Source organism: Cyphomyrmex costatus, unplaced genomic scaffold, assembly GCF_001594065.2.
Source record: "Cyphomyrmex costatus isolate MS0001 unplaced genomic scaffold, Ccosl1.0 scaffold182, whole genome shotgun sequence".
Taxonomy (NCBI): domain Eukaryota; kingdom Metazoa; phylum Arthropoda; class Insecta; order Hymenoptera; family Formicidae; genus Cyphomyrmex; species Cyphomyrmex costatus.
In genome coordinates, this window is record NW_017275847.1 from 831290 (window position 1) to 847642 (window position 16353).

General features: G+C 30.6%; 1 protein-coding gene across 1 annotated transcript in view; it reads right to left on the reverse strand.

The window, feature by feature from the left end:
* Window positions 1-16353, reverse strand: part of Syn1 (Syntrophin-like 1) — a 109200-nt gene that overhangs the window by 71773 nt on the left and 21074 nt on the right. The window lies entirely within an intron of this gene.

Here is a 16353-nt window from a genome sequence, read left to right on the forward strand (position 1 = left end):
GAAAAAATGCTTAATTAAAAACTAAAGATATACTAAAACAACTTTTTATAAACATAATTTTTAAAGATTCGTGAGAAAATAATGCATTAAAAGTTGCAAAAAAGTTATTTTATCAGAAAATATAAATTATTTTAAAAAATGTTCGTTTTTGTTTTTTACCACACACACGATTTGGTAAAAATCAAACGAGATTAAAAAAAATTTTTTTTTATAATTGATATCAATTTTAAATTGCTCATATAAATATAAAAAAAATTTTTTTTTAAACAAGCAACAAAAGTTTTTAAATATTATATATCTTTGATCTTTCCAACAGTAAACATTTTACTGGAAGTGTCTCTTTTCGTACGCAAAGGTACTACAATCCTATAATCCTTTTTAAATAATTCTTCCTCAAATAATGTTTCCTTTGGATGATAAACAATTATTTTGCATCAGTATCTAGTATTATAATAATTCGAACAATTAAAGCTTAAGGAAATTATGGAATATTGGAATAACAGATAATAGAAAACAAGAGATTTATCATTTTTCTTAGAAGCTTAGTATTTACGTAGGGGAATAAAATTTGATTTCACCAGATAAAATCGATAATTAAATTTTTTCTTGCTTATTTACGTCGTCACCGAATAGACGCACGAACATGCAAAAACTTGCCCAAACACAACACTAGGCATTCAGTTGTCCCAATCCCCCTAGGATAGCGAAGAAACCAGCGGTAACAAACGTTCGCCGTCTCTTATATAAAGTATCCACTTCCACGCTCGTTCTTCTTCTACACTTTTAAGCGATAACGAACGTTACCAGCCCTGAGGGATCGGATCGGCAGTGGGTGGTGGGAGAACAGAGTGAAAAAGAGTCTGCAAAGTACTGTCGGCAAGATAGCTCCACGTTAAACACGAAAAATACTTCTCGTTAGCGAATGCCAGCAATGTTGGATTGTTTCGAAAGAAGCTAGACTGTTTTTCGAAAAAAAGCATGTTTCTATAATAATTGAGTAAGTGAATAAACCGATTTGTTTATTTGGGTAATAATAAAAGGAATAACGAGCTTCATTATCAATATCTAGATATCTTTTTAGAGAAATACATTATCTAATAGATATAAAATATACGAAAAGAAAGAGAGAGAAAAGTTAAGCGTACTAACGGACTGAGCGGAAAGAGCGATTTCGCTCAGGCCGCGGCATCGGCGGAAGGGTTAATTTCCCCATCTTGACAGGACTACCCGGCCTCGGACCTAATAGTTTCCGCGTTACAGTCGCTGGGAACATTATAAAGGCACCGTACAACTTCGCGAGTGGATGACAACTCAATTTCAAGTTGTGCACCGACGTTGCTCGCGTGCACTTCAAACTCCCATCCGTAACGGCGCGGCGTGCCATCTCAACACCGGACAGGCCGCACTACTAGTGTATTCGAGTGTGGATGCATACGATAGCGGGTCAACGAGTGATGAGCTAGGCTAAGCATTTTGCTTCGTCATTGGACATAACCAATGTGAAAAAAGTGAACCTGCGCGTTTTCAAAATATAATAGACACAAAAATCGCAAAGAAAGAAACTTGATATGTACTATTATTCTTTTGCTTCAGAGAAATTATACACCGAGAGAAAGGTTTCTTCGTTTCAAAAAAATGTTTCTTCGCTATACGGTCAAAGAAAATATTTCTTTGATGTAAACATCATTTTTTTAAATCAAATAAATTTTTTTATAATAAATTTGTTTATTTGATTTTATAAAATAATGAACCGTATAGCGAAGAAACATTTCTTTGAATCGAAAAAACCTTTTTCTGGGCGTGTCCTATATAAAAAAAAACCATTCATACAAATATAATACTTTAACAAATTATTTTATTTTGAATTCAGTTATTTTAACTGATCAAGATAAATATAAATCACGATATACAGTGTCCGAAATTCAAATGTTAAAACTTCGGGAGCGTATAGAAAATCGATAAATTAAGAAAAAAAGTAGCTATATGTTCGTTTCTGCTTCGTTTTGGAGAAAATCGGAAAAAAGGTAAAACGCGATTTTCCTTTTTGTACCTTTTTATTACTTATTCATGTTGTATTTATTCACCTGCTTAATATATAATATATTGTTTGGCCTCTTGCAGAAATGCAAGCGTATCATCAGTCGTGTTGTAGCCGGATTATATCCAAATCCGGATATTCCGAATTTGTTATAATTTTGAATTAGGTATCAAAATAGTCACAATTTATATTAAAAAAGAGGGTAATTTTTATCTCTGATATCAATGTTTTTCACAGAATGCTTTCCAATGAAGCCTTCATATACTAAATATACTCTGACTGTTAGAGAACAAGAATGTTTACGTGAACATTAAATGTTGCGCTTTCGTAAAATCCACAATAAATCACAATACAACTACATATAAAGGTACCAGGTCGGAACAATATTTTAATTACAACACGTCTGTAAAAGAGCCGATATTTTCGTTTCATAAAACTCCATTTTCCAGTCCATTGGATTTCATTCAATTACCTTATACTCAGAATTGGCTCGATGATGTTTGAATTCGAATCCTGTCGCAAGTTAATAAGCCGTGTTCAACGATGCCATTGGCTTTCCGCGCCGCAGATTCATCCTTTGATGCTGCTTTTGCCTCGTTGGCACTTCGTTTATTTAAAAGTCCCACGTGAACTAAACATGAAGAGCAGGTAAAAGAATTAACTTACAACCGCAAATGGACTAGTGAACCGATAATTTTATTGACAATCCAAGTCGTCATTTTACACACTCTATGTACATTTTACAAATATTTGCAAGAAATTCGCAAATTTGTGCAACACACTCGAAATAATTTGTAAAACGTTACAGTTTTATAAATTCATAGAATACATGGATCCATTCCTAAAGCCAATTTTTTAATTGAATAATAAGTTTAATACAATATTAAAATTAATTTCAAAATTATATTAATTAACTTATGTATAATTGTAGAAATTGTATGTTTTTTAAACGAATCGATTCGGAATTAATATTATAGCAAATAAAATATCAAGCAACCTCCTAGTGCAGTTCAAATCTCTGTTTCTTAAATTTTTATCATTAAATTGATATTATGAAGTTAAAATTTACCATCAATTCTATAATTGGAATCTGAGATAACAGCGAAACTGATGAGACAATAATAAAGTTAACGTTTATAATTCGCGCGAAGACATTTTAATTCCCTCGACGAATTTAAATTCAACAGCAGTCCACCGATTTATCGTCCTTCGCAGTCAGACGAAATGATGGCCAGTAAAATCGGTGATGAGAAACGTCTAGTATCGACCCTATCTCTACTCGTCGCGAAACTCTTGTGACCTCGGAAGACGACGTGGTAGCTATTATCCAGCTACCGCCATCACAGCTGGTCCGGCGGAAAATTTGAAAACGCCAGCGAAAATGCCGGGGCGAAATAGTCCGAGCGAAGGTGCTTACGCGTCCTTGTGCGCGGAATTCGATATCGATCCTATGACAAGCACCACCATCGGTATTTTCCATCATCTTGAATGTCTCGAATCAAGAAAGTATACGTAGAAAAAGAAGAAGTGTGAGATAGAAGCAATAAAACGAACTTTCAGAATACCAAGTTAGTATATTGTTATTTTAACAAATAAACAAACCACATTAAAAGGTTATTTAATCATACGGACAATATAACAGATATTGTATCTACATAATAACTCTGATTAATTTTTTTATTCGCGTTCGTGAAATATACTTTTATTCATATAAATGTTATAAATTTACAATTGAATGCATATATTGTAGATACAGTTAAGATAAAATCAAATACAATCAGAATAAAATTTAATAAACATTAATAAATATTTTATACTGTATTTAAATATTATATTATTATTATATATGTATTTAAATATGTATTATATATGTATATATATATATATATAATATATATTATTGTTGCAATTGTTGTTGAGACTTTATAAGAATAACGTTAATGTGAGATTAGAGGAAGATTTAGTCGTAGTGCTATAACAATTTATATATTTTTTTTTACCTGATTGTAATAGATTTTTTAATTTAAGCATCAGAAGTCTTCAATTATCATCACTAAATTTGATATCAACATACGAGACTAAATAACAGATTAATTGACGACTACTGCAATCAAAAATAACGGACCGATATGATATAATTTTAATATTCGAATTTCGCTTTACAACTATAAAATTGATACCGATGGTTGCGTATTCACAGAGAAGTAATAGGTCTCTTTTATAAGATGTATATAATCTAAATCATATAATTTTACAAAATATTTGCGGTTTGAATGTGACCGTTCAGGTAGTTATTTAAACGACATTGAAAATAACCAAATTATGTATCAAAACATACGTTGTATTTATTTTAATTTTATATTAAGATTATTAAAGGCAAATGTAACACACAGCTATTGCTCTTAGCTCTCTATACTTATCAATATATATTATATTCTTCGTATGTAAACAGATTGTATCAAATTTTGTAATTTTAGATTCATTAAACTTACATGAAACCTTTAAACATTAGTTTCTTTTCTTAAAATTTGATAAATCCTCTCACTTCTGCTTCCACTTTATATTTTCCGCTTTCAAAGATTCTCCATTGAAGGAAAGAAATGTTTGTGAATCGGGTAGAGTTCCTTCTGAAGTCGTTTCGGGTACAATGAGCCAACTCGGCAAAGCAAACACGACCCCTCTTATTTCGCTTCAATTCTCGTCAGAAACTTGTAAATACACCTATGGTGCCGTCGTGTACTAGCTGAAAGTGCGATGTACAGTGTCAAAAGTACACCTTAAAATAAAAGCATGCTACAAACAACGTATAGCGTTATAAGATTTATGTGTGAAATTTTGTAAGTACATTTATTACATGTTTTACGAAAGCTAAAAGTGAGAGAATTATCGAATAGAGAATTTATCAAATTTTTAAGAAAGAAAATCTATATTTAAAAATTTCATATAAAAAATTTTAATTTAAAAACTTAAAAATTTCGTATAATGCATTTACATATAACATGAAATGAATATAATATAAAATATTTTTAATTTGACTGTATTTGCGATTTTATTTTCACATTATTATATACAATCGATTGCACAATTAGCATTTCCATGAAAAGTATGTTTTACAAATGCGCGTAGAAAAATTGGAGCAATTATTTTATTTTTTTAATTTTTTTTACTTTATTTCAATTTCAGTTTTATACACTTACACTATTCATTATATTATAACTAAATATTCTTAATGTGTTCTGTTTATATATATTTTTCAACAATATACGAATTTCATGTTACAAAATTTATTTGGTTGTTCCTACCTTAAACCTTTTTTCTCTATGTTCGTACATCATGATTTGAGACATTAAGGATGATAAAAAGGATACAATGTTATACTCTGATGAAAAAAGAATTTTGATAAGAATAATAATATATTATAGTAACTATTTAATTGACAGTTAAGAGAAATTAAAAATACAATTTTATTTAAGATTTAAAACTCAAAAATTTGAATGAGCTGAATCTCACAGAATTCAATTTGAAAAATCAGCTAAAAAAAACTCAAGTTAAACAATGTTAATCTAAATGTAGACCTAAAATCTATAAGTTGCGAGAATCGATCGCCTTAGGCTTCACAAATAATTCCACTCTACTATCGCACGTGCGTTTATCGCCTCTTTTTTTCTCCAAAACAGGATGCACCTTATTCTTGTACAGCTCGTGTACATCCGCTGGCGTGTTCAGTGTAGGTTCGATTTATCGCTATACGCGTTCTAATGCAGCCGAGAAGTTCGCTCGTAAATCGCCAACTTTTCAATAAGTACTTCCATTCCCCCATCACTACTATCTGAAGGTCCAAAGATCGCGGGGTTGGCAGGGGCGAACAACGGATACGATTACACGAATATCCACGTCCGTGCGGATCCATATTTCAATTTTATATACCTGAGATTCCTGCGTTGTTCCGCCCTTGTTTTTAACACAGCCGACGATCGAGATAACGGTCCAGAAAAAGTTGCAACTTGTTTCACTGACTTAATGAAGAACTTTCACTATCCTAGTTCACAATCTTAAATAAGAATGTCGAAAAATCTGTGAAACTGAGCATCTCCGTGTAATAAAAATGATTGTATTACTATAAAACAAAGAACCAGAAAAGTACAAATTGAAAAACCAATTGGAGAAGGAGGGGGGGGAGGGTAAACCGATAAGTTTGAAAAAAGTCTTTAGTTTGAGAAACAAAGAACACACTGTTATTACGTACAAATAAAGAATTCTTTTCCGTTTTTCCTTAAAAATCGTAGAAAACAGGAAAAATATTGCAGCGAATATGCAGAGTTGAAAGATGAAGGAATATTTTAAAAGAAGCAAAACCTGTGGTGAAGAGAAAAAGAGATATATTCTTTTGGCAGCCAGAAAAGGCTTTATAAAATATTCACAAATACGTGGCCGTGAGCCTTTGAAGGCTGATATCAAAATAGAGAGCCAAGAGCAATGGACGAAACCACCGTATACTCGTCCTCACCTTCCGCAAGCCTCCTTAAGCTACTTACGGACTCCCTCTTAAGCCTGCCTATACTCTCCGACGTCAGTCGACCCGAGGGGTAAACTTGCCATCTCCAATTCAAATAAGATTTGCAGCCAGTAGTTGATGTCTTCGTGAAAGGCCCAGGTGACCAATGGTGTGCAAGAACGCCACATAATCTACCCTGCCGAACGATGTAATCGATCGCTTCGCAGACTTGTATTCTTTGATAACATCTCTCCGTACCGTCTATACCATCTTTGTAATCGACTAAGTACCGAGTTCACGCTTATAAGAGGATTATATCGGCAGATTCTGCCGTTACAGTCTTACAGTATCTATCAGCTCGATTCAAATACTAGCCAGGACATAGTCAACGATATTACGTTTGAAAATTGATTTTGATGAAACGGGTTTTCGTTAAGGATTGTATTATACAGAAATCATTTCAAAAGGGCCAACAGCTTCGAAGAAGGATTTACTCGTATAGATACAATATTTGAAGAACACAAAATCTTTGGCTTTATAGGAATTATTGCTGGGAAAATATTTTAATTCGCAGATTACCGGTGCAAATTTACTGAATTCATTAGGAGGAACTAGCTTAAAATTTTCCAATATATAGATTTCTTTAAAAATAATAATCTGTTTCTATTGAAGGTTTTTATAGATTGGTTTCTGACTAACCTATGAAAATTCTTCCGCGCATAGATTTTTGGATTATTACAGACGATATATTATATATACATTCAGTTACTAAATTCTTTAAATTTTAATAAATTATTTAAAAAAAAAACAAATTAGAGTTTTAATATATAAAAAGAGAAATGCAATACATTTTTATAAAAGAAATAAATAAATAAATAAAATAACTCGATTGGTTAAAATTGCAAACAAAATATATTTGCAAAGTAGTATCTTCGATGAACGTAATATGAATTCTTGCTTGATAAATATTAACTTTATGTATATTAGTAGTACGCGTGGCGCCAATTAGTGCGTGCCACTTGATACGCGAACGCGGTGCGGGCGCCAACATCAAGTGCTACCAGCCAAATATTTACTTTCCTTGAGTTTCACGGCTCGTATAACTTTAACAACTAAAATTAATAGCGTTATTGTAAGCATGTCGAGTTATGTTGGTTTATCTATGCAGCACTAAATTGCCTTTAAGCAGACTCCTCAGTCTTCTATTGGCTCGCGCGACATTTCATCATACTTTTTTAACTCTCTGTAGTCATACACACATTTCTTTCACATACTTTTATTCCTATATAATCAATTATATTACATCAAAAATCGTATTTTTAAATTAATATTAAAATTTAATGATTCAACACATCAAACTTATTTTCTAGGAAACATCTTTTATTAAGATCTGTTATAGAAAACGAACGCTCTCTCTCTCTCTCTCTCACTATTTTATATATAATTAATAAAGACATTTCCATTCGCAGTAGTGTTTAGACAAATACGCGATAATATTTGTCAAAATCTGTCGTTGATATCGTGCTCCTTTCAGCAAACATTTCGCGAAGGAAGCTTTCAGCTAATATTATTTTCTCCGGAGTCACCTTACTACGTTAGAACAATGGCGACGCGTCTACGGAATATTACACAATTCTCTAACGCGGCTCCGCGGTGTCGTTTAATATCTCGACGACCTGACACTATTCGTGGAGAAATTTCCCTGATGACAACAGGGATTCTTGGATGTGGATCATGCTGGCAATATAAACTAAGAAAGCGAGAGCAAAAATTAGATTCACGCAAAAAAGAATGACTGAAAATGAGATATGATTAGTAATATTCTGAATCTCTTCAAGCATATAAAATTTATACATAAGATATACCTATATATTTTGTATGTGTATATCGTTTTTCTCTTAAAAGAAATCTTAATATTCTTCACTGGCATCTGTTATCTGGCTAAAGTTTCTTTATTTTTAATTGCATTTCGCTAAAAAATAAAATATTAGATAATGCTTTTTTTAAAAATTGCTTTAAGCAAAATTTAAATTTTTTTTCGCAATTATTGAGTCTTTCTTTCAATTCTAAATTATCATAAATAAAATTTTATGTCCATAAATTATATTAAACTTAAGAAAAAAAGACGGAGAACTCTCTAAGTTAATTTTTAATAAACTTGCATAACTATGTTTTTCCTCAAACTCTGTAAAAGAATATTTTTCATAACAAAAATACAAACTTTTTCCCTTTTCAAAAGAAATTAATTGCTCATTACTTTCTAATATATAAAACTCAAATTGTGTGTGTGTGTATGAGAGAGAGAGAGAGAGAGAAGGGTAGATATAGTTCTAGATAACTCTAGAATGAGTAGAAATACCATATTTAGAAATGAATTGTTCAACTATTGAACAACAGTTATCTTTGCTAAACACGACAATACGATGCTGTACACTTAATGCTCGCGTCAAACGCAGGTCTAACGATGGTGCCTCGCGATTGGCCCGACTGTTCATTCCTGCTCGTTCGTTTTCGCCTCACTCCATCGCCATCATTCGCTTTCATCGTCGGACATTTCATTTTATGGCATTTGATGGCATCGACGCGAAACGCTTCGTCGATCGACGGCGACGGCGGCGCAACGGGACAGAAAGGAGGAAGGAAAATAAAAAAAAAAGGATAGCAGGAAATTGGGAACTCAACCCCGACGTTAACCTCTCTTGTAGTCGCGGACAGGCCCGATCGGGCCATTAATTTTTGGAGCAGAGGCCGCCATTGGAAATTGCGTGGTTTTCATCGGTCGCAAGATGCGCTCGCTCTCGATTTGCTTCGCTGATGCTACGATAGGTTTATCAAGCCAATACCATACCATCGTTGTCCCCGACAGGACAAAAAGCTCGATCGCTTTTCGAATATCATGATAATTGGTTCATCGACATGCACATGACGATAAACCGACAAATTTAAATACAAATTACTATGCGCTACCTTGCAAAAAAATAAAATTTAAATAAAGTTTAGATAATTTAAAGATTATACTAACTTTAGCTTTAAAACTTAATAGTACAACTAAGATATTTGTATATTATTTATTGTCAAAATTAAAATCGAAAACAACTCAATATTATCTTAAATTATAATAATAAATTGAGTATATTGGAGACAATGACTCTATTAATTTTTTACATATAACAATATTTTGATTAATAATCAGAAAATCTTTTTTTTGTATAGTGGACAAAATACTTTTGTTATCCCATCCACAATTCTATCAAAAGAATTTTAAAGAAGCCATAAATATTTTATTAAAAAACGGTTATTCTCTTCCTTCTATTTTTTATTCCACCCACACGAGATTAAAGTACTTATCGCAAAAACCAGATTTATGGTATTTGAATATTTAAAATCAAAGTCCACTATAGACATCAAAAATAAACCTTTTTTTCACAGTACCATTTGTTAAGTACATCTTTGAAAGTTTTTTATTTATATTGGACAAATTAAAAGACAATTAAGTACTAGAGAATAAAAGAACATATTTCAGATATCAATTTAAAAAATATGCGTTTTCTTCAGTTGTTTCTAACCATAGATTAAAGAACATTCATGATTTTTTTTTATTGGAATAATGTCAAAATCCTGGATAGAACTGAGGATAAAATGGATAGAGCATTATTTCCAACTAACGGATGCACATATTGTTCACATCAGTCATTAAATAATAATTGTGCACTGAAGATGACTCGATACGAGTCAGAACGTTTATAATTTTATCATTTGACGAATATACATGTAATTTTAAATTGATTTGTATTTAATAGCACGACAATCCTGCTTGGCTCGTAGTCCTTTCTAATTATTTCGTTTTAAATCATAATCTTTTACCTCGTCAATAATTTTGCTAATTACTTATCCAGAAAAATTTAGCATTTCTCAATAAATCATTCCTTACCTACTTAATATTCCTTGTTCTTTTAATTTAATGCTAACTATTTTAAGCTTTTACACAAAGGGAAATTTTTCATAAGAACATCAGTTGAATAATTAAAACGACAAAAATTAAGTTAAATCTAAAAAAAATGTTAAAAGAATATACTTGCAAATATAAAATGCAAAATCGAACAAAATAGCAGTAACTCCGAAAGTTCTTGTACATGAAGGAGTACGCGTTGAAAGCTTGAAAAATGAATTGTCGCCGTCAGAAAGCCACATAATTTCCTAGCACGTATCCTTTTTACGGAGAACACGTACAACGAAAAGCTTTTATATACCGTCCTGATTTCAACGATGAATGCGCGCAACGCCGCGAAGCGGATGTTAAATCGGTTAAAACTCGGGATTCTCTGATTAATTCCGTACCCCGGATTGGCCGTTGCAGCGTGCAAACAACTTTAAGTGCATTAAACAAGATTCCTCTACTGTGAAAATAACGCGTAAAGCAGATGTTCAGTCTCACTCCGTTTTTTTCAACACTATGTCTCATATATACGTCTTGCTTACAATTATCAAGCATTTTCAAATCGGACGCGTATCTAATATAAATATTCCAGCTACTTTATACATTATATGTGTGACTCAAAGTTATATAAATAATATATCTACAAATGTTTGAGATGTATATATATATAAATATGTAAAAAAGAGTCAAGAGAAAACTCTAAAAATAAATAACTTATATTGTAATATATTAAATTAAATCTAAAGAGGTAAAAAATGGACGAATGGACAAATATATGTTCGGCACGAGAACATTTAGTGACTGTTAATCTAATAAGCACTACCGTGTTAGTTACATACGTGATGAACGTGATATCATTGAAAAAATATTTTGCGTTCTACTCTCAATGTCGAATAAAATGTTAATTATCAACGAATCGTTAAATGCAATATAACATATATTCACAGAGATTAAGTATCGATAAATATATTTTTTTTAATAATAAAGCGATAAAATATTGAAGTATAAAATATGAGCAAAACTATAAATATTCATTTTTGTGCAAATTACAATTGATATCAATAATTTGATAATAAGAAGATAACCAAGCGGCTTACGACGTTTTGCGACATTGGTTGTGCAAAACTCCATTATTCTCCGTTTGAAATAATAAAAGCAATGGATTTCTCTCGCAAAGCCGACTTTCTTGCAAAGAAGAAGCCTTCACCACGGTAAATCTCCTTCTCGCCCTACTAATCTTTTAAAAGGATGAGGAAGAAGTGGCGGAAGTCGATTCGCCGTGTCGCTATGTCTCAATAAAAATCCAGAAACGTATATCAGCTTTGCGCCGAATTCAATCAAAAATCGAATTTTCCACTTGACATCAATAAACAAAACTCTACCAAAGCTTGATTAAAAAAAACCGTATCTATAAAGCATCTAATGTGTAACAAACGATACATAAAATTTTAGTTTTTTCTTAATTTCTAACACAATCTTTCTCATAATTTTTTAAAATGTATAGTTATATTAAATACATATACATCTATGTAACGAAGCTATAGAAAATATATGACATATCAATACATTCATAATTTTCCGCATTGGTTTCGTTTTTTAAAAAATTAAAAAATTCTTTGATTTGTGTAATAATACTATTTTTACACCAACAATAACAATTTTCTCCATTTAAAGATAATACACACATCTCTTTGTTTAAAATTACGCAGATCTTCGTTTATCTAGCGAAGCCAGCTGTCGCGTTAATTCCAAACAAATTGGAAGGTATTTTTATCATATTTAATATAAAAGCTTCTATTTGAAAGCGCAAAAATGCGACGTGACAACGCGATAATGTGACGTTAAACTCGTGACAACGCATAATGGAAAAAATTAATGGAAACATTTTAAAAAGTACGACGAGTTCGTCATTCCATATATAAAACCATATATATATGTAACATTTTCACATACATCCGATTTTGCGATTTTTCTTTTTGGCAAACGGCTGCCACGTAATCCGGAACAAACGAAAGGATTACACAATTTCCATAGCAACTCGCCAACCTCAACCGAGAAGTTTAATACAATGTTTTTTTCAAAAGTCTGATTAAGCTTTACCGAAAGTCTACTCTGATCTTTTGTGAACATCGTAATTATTCGATAATCTATAAATAAAAAATAATTCAAAGTATAGTGTATCTTCTACAAAAATTACTTATAATTTGGATTAATTAAATCTTTTTTTATATTTTTCCAATTTTCAAATTCAAGGTTCAATTTTTTCGATTTTTATTTTCACAGTATTGGACAATTTTGGAATATTTATTCGAAAATTCTTTAGAAAACCTATGATAATGGCTGGATCATTATATCGTGGAAATCATAGGAAGAAAGATACAAAAAAACAAGAGTAATTCACACTTGTTCAGCTTCAAACTTATCAAATTTCACAAAACTTAAACATATCTAATAATAGGAAATAAGAATGCGTTTGACGTAGTACGTAAAGGATACTACATTTATCCTTTCATCTGATGTAGAGAATAAACAATCAGCAAAAAAAATGTAACTGTTATGTACAATATATTCGCATATTATTACTTTTCCTGTGTAAAATAAAACCAAGAAAATATAAAGGCCGTTAATAGAGCTGGACATCACTTATATCAATGAAAGTTCATCGATAAACCGATTATAACGTGTCATGTGTCTCAAAATACGTTAATCTAAAAATTCTCTAAATTCAGACATTTTCGTATACAGAAATTTGTATACTTTTTAATTACACATTTATTTCTTTTCAAACCTTATATCTTTACAAATACAATGCCTTTGTATATACGTATCTCTTCAATTCTAAAAATGTATGTCTGGTTAAGATTATTTAGATAATTATAAATCTTAAACTTAATTTGGAAATTTATTTGAGCTGATATTAATTTAATTTAATATAAATCTTAATTTGTAATGTATATAATACAATTGTATTTATGAAAATATTTTTTCCGATTTCTATAAAGTATCTTGGTATTTTACCAATTTCTATTTTCACCAAATACCCGACAAATAAAAATAGAAATGACACAATTATTATATATCCGAATACTATCTCTATTCCCTCTTCATTGCTCTTTCATTCTCTCTCTATGCACTCCTCTAGTCCTTTAGTCTTTGTAGGTTAAATTTGTTTTTTGCTTCACTCGCTTCGTTTAACTGCATTATATATCTCCACTTTTCTATTTCTTCTACTCTCATCTCTTTCCGTCTATTCTGTCTATTCTGTCTACTCTCTCTCTCTCTCTCTCTCTCTCTCTTTCTCGCGCGCGCGCGCTCGCTCCCTCCCTCCCTCCCCCCTTCCTCACCCCTCTTTATTCTTGATTCTTCTTTTCTCCTTCATTCTCTCCTTCATTCTCTCCTTTTTTTCTTTTCTTGTCTTTCATTGGAAGTTACGCATAAGTTACACATATAGAATATGTTCTATATATAATTATTGTATTAATTTATATTATAATTGTAATTGCTGAAAGGTAGATTACTGAGATCATTTTAAGACAAATCTTAATACGAAAATGTCGAGGCTATAACAATTTTTTAATTATAAGCATTTAAAGTTATAGCAATGCATACTGTCTTAAAGTTTACGCGATTCATATATTATATTATGGTATATAATAGCAAATACTAACCATATACCTTCTCAGAAATCTATCCTCAAATAGTTACAATCTTTACCGGATCTTTACCTTGTATAAGTGTATTATTAGCAACATAAATGCATATATTTTAAATTACTAAAAAATACCAATTAATAGATAATAATTACAGTAGTAAATCAATATAATTTATAATATTAAATTTTCAGACAATCCAAGGTTATAATAATTTGCTATTAAGATAATTTTGCGCAATATTGTAAAGCACTATCAAATATCATTAACACAATACGGAATAGTGCTACAAAGCACACATGATTTCGTAAATGCGTGAGTCAATTCAATCAATTGACCAGTAGCAGGCCTATTTGCATTTACCGCCAGCCTCCGAGAGAACGCCACAACAGACGAGCCGGAAATTAATGTGTTGGCTCCCTAATTGCTGATTAAAAACACTACTACTATAGCTGTGGCGACGATTAGGATGGACGCAGGCACGTACCATCACGGCGATTACAATTAATGGTAGAGTATCCAATAGTGTGGTAGATACAGTTATATTAGCAAAGACAAAGTTAGATATTCAATATGACTTATCAGCAAAAAAGCCAACAAAAAAATAAATTAATTAAAGTAATAAAACCTTACTAATAAACTTCATTTAATATTACTGATTCAACATTTACAATATCCATTTTGGTTATAAAATTAAATTTTGATATAAAATAAAAAATTTATTAATCAATATATAAAACCTATATGTATTAATATAATATACATTAGTATACAGGCAACTAGAGTCAATGTGTTAGTTATAATTAAACAATATACAATTTGATTTCGAACGATTACGAAAAATTCGGACGTTTCGGCAATTAAAAAAATTTATTAAAATTCACGTAAATAACTTTGCAAAAGTTAAATTGGTTAAGAACAAGTTAGATTATATTAGAATTCTCTTTCAGTTAGATTAAGTTAGAAATAGAGATGTATAAGTTTAAATTAGAATCAGAATAATTTGTTTTATTTTTATAAATGTTTATTTCGTCAACCTATCAACTTGGGAATTAAAAATTCTAACATCTAATCTGCTTAAGCATAATTAGTTAAATTTTATAAATGTGCGTATTAATATATATTTTTATAATCAAACTATATCGCAAATTCATTTTTTAAGTAAATGAACATACATTAGAGAAGTTTGTATTCAGAATAATATGTTCCCGTTATTTGCGCAAGATGATCTCAATTTACCGTAAGTAAAAATCGTGCGCTTGCCGAGTCTGAACACGTTTCAGGACTCGTACCACTCACTGCCTTCATATGATTGGACTGTCAAATATTAAAGTATTCTAAATTAGTTGATTTATCGTGAAATTTTAATTCAAGTCAAACTTTACAAATCATCAAAATATTACAGATCCTCTAGAAAAAAAATTGGAAATAAAATTGTTCAAAAATCTCAAAAAGAACTGACAAGTAAAAATAAAAATCACCACTAGAAGAATATACTAGAGTAATATATGTAGTATAATATTTAACTTATATACATATATTAAATCTTTGTTTGTTTTTGTGTACAAAAATATTATTTATCATTTCTTCCTCAAATACAGTTTTAAATATTTTCGATACTCCTCGAAAAGAAAGAATGCCTATTCCCGCTCTTTTCTTAAAAAAAAAAAACAACAGAATAAATAAATTCCATGAAATATTTTTGTATGAAATTTTATGAACAGGAATTCTCACCGACTTTATTGATATTTAAATTGCCATTTCAAATATTATATATAATTAATACTTGAAGAAAAAATTAAAAAGTTGCCACATGCTTGGAATTTTTTAATGTAAAAATGTAAAATTCTAAAGTAAAATATAATACATTTAAATCGACTAAAACAATTTTGAGTAATCACATCATCACCATGAACAGATTCACCAATGTAGTATATATTTTTGTGAGAAAATTTATGCGGTTTAATTTGTTATGCTAAATAAAATGTATGCAGAATTGTTGGATGCAGACCAATAGAATTTCTACATTTGTAGCACCTATAGAATCTTAACTAATGTATTCAAATAAGAAATCATAGAGTACATACATCTAACAGAGCATCGATTTAAATACGTTTTATATAGCTACGTAAGCAAATTTTATATTGCGCGTTAAGATCACTCAACAGTCAGCTATTTAAAATAAAGCATAATAAAAGCAGATCATCTCTCAGCAATATTATGTGTATATACA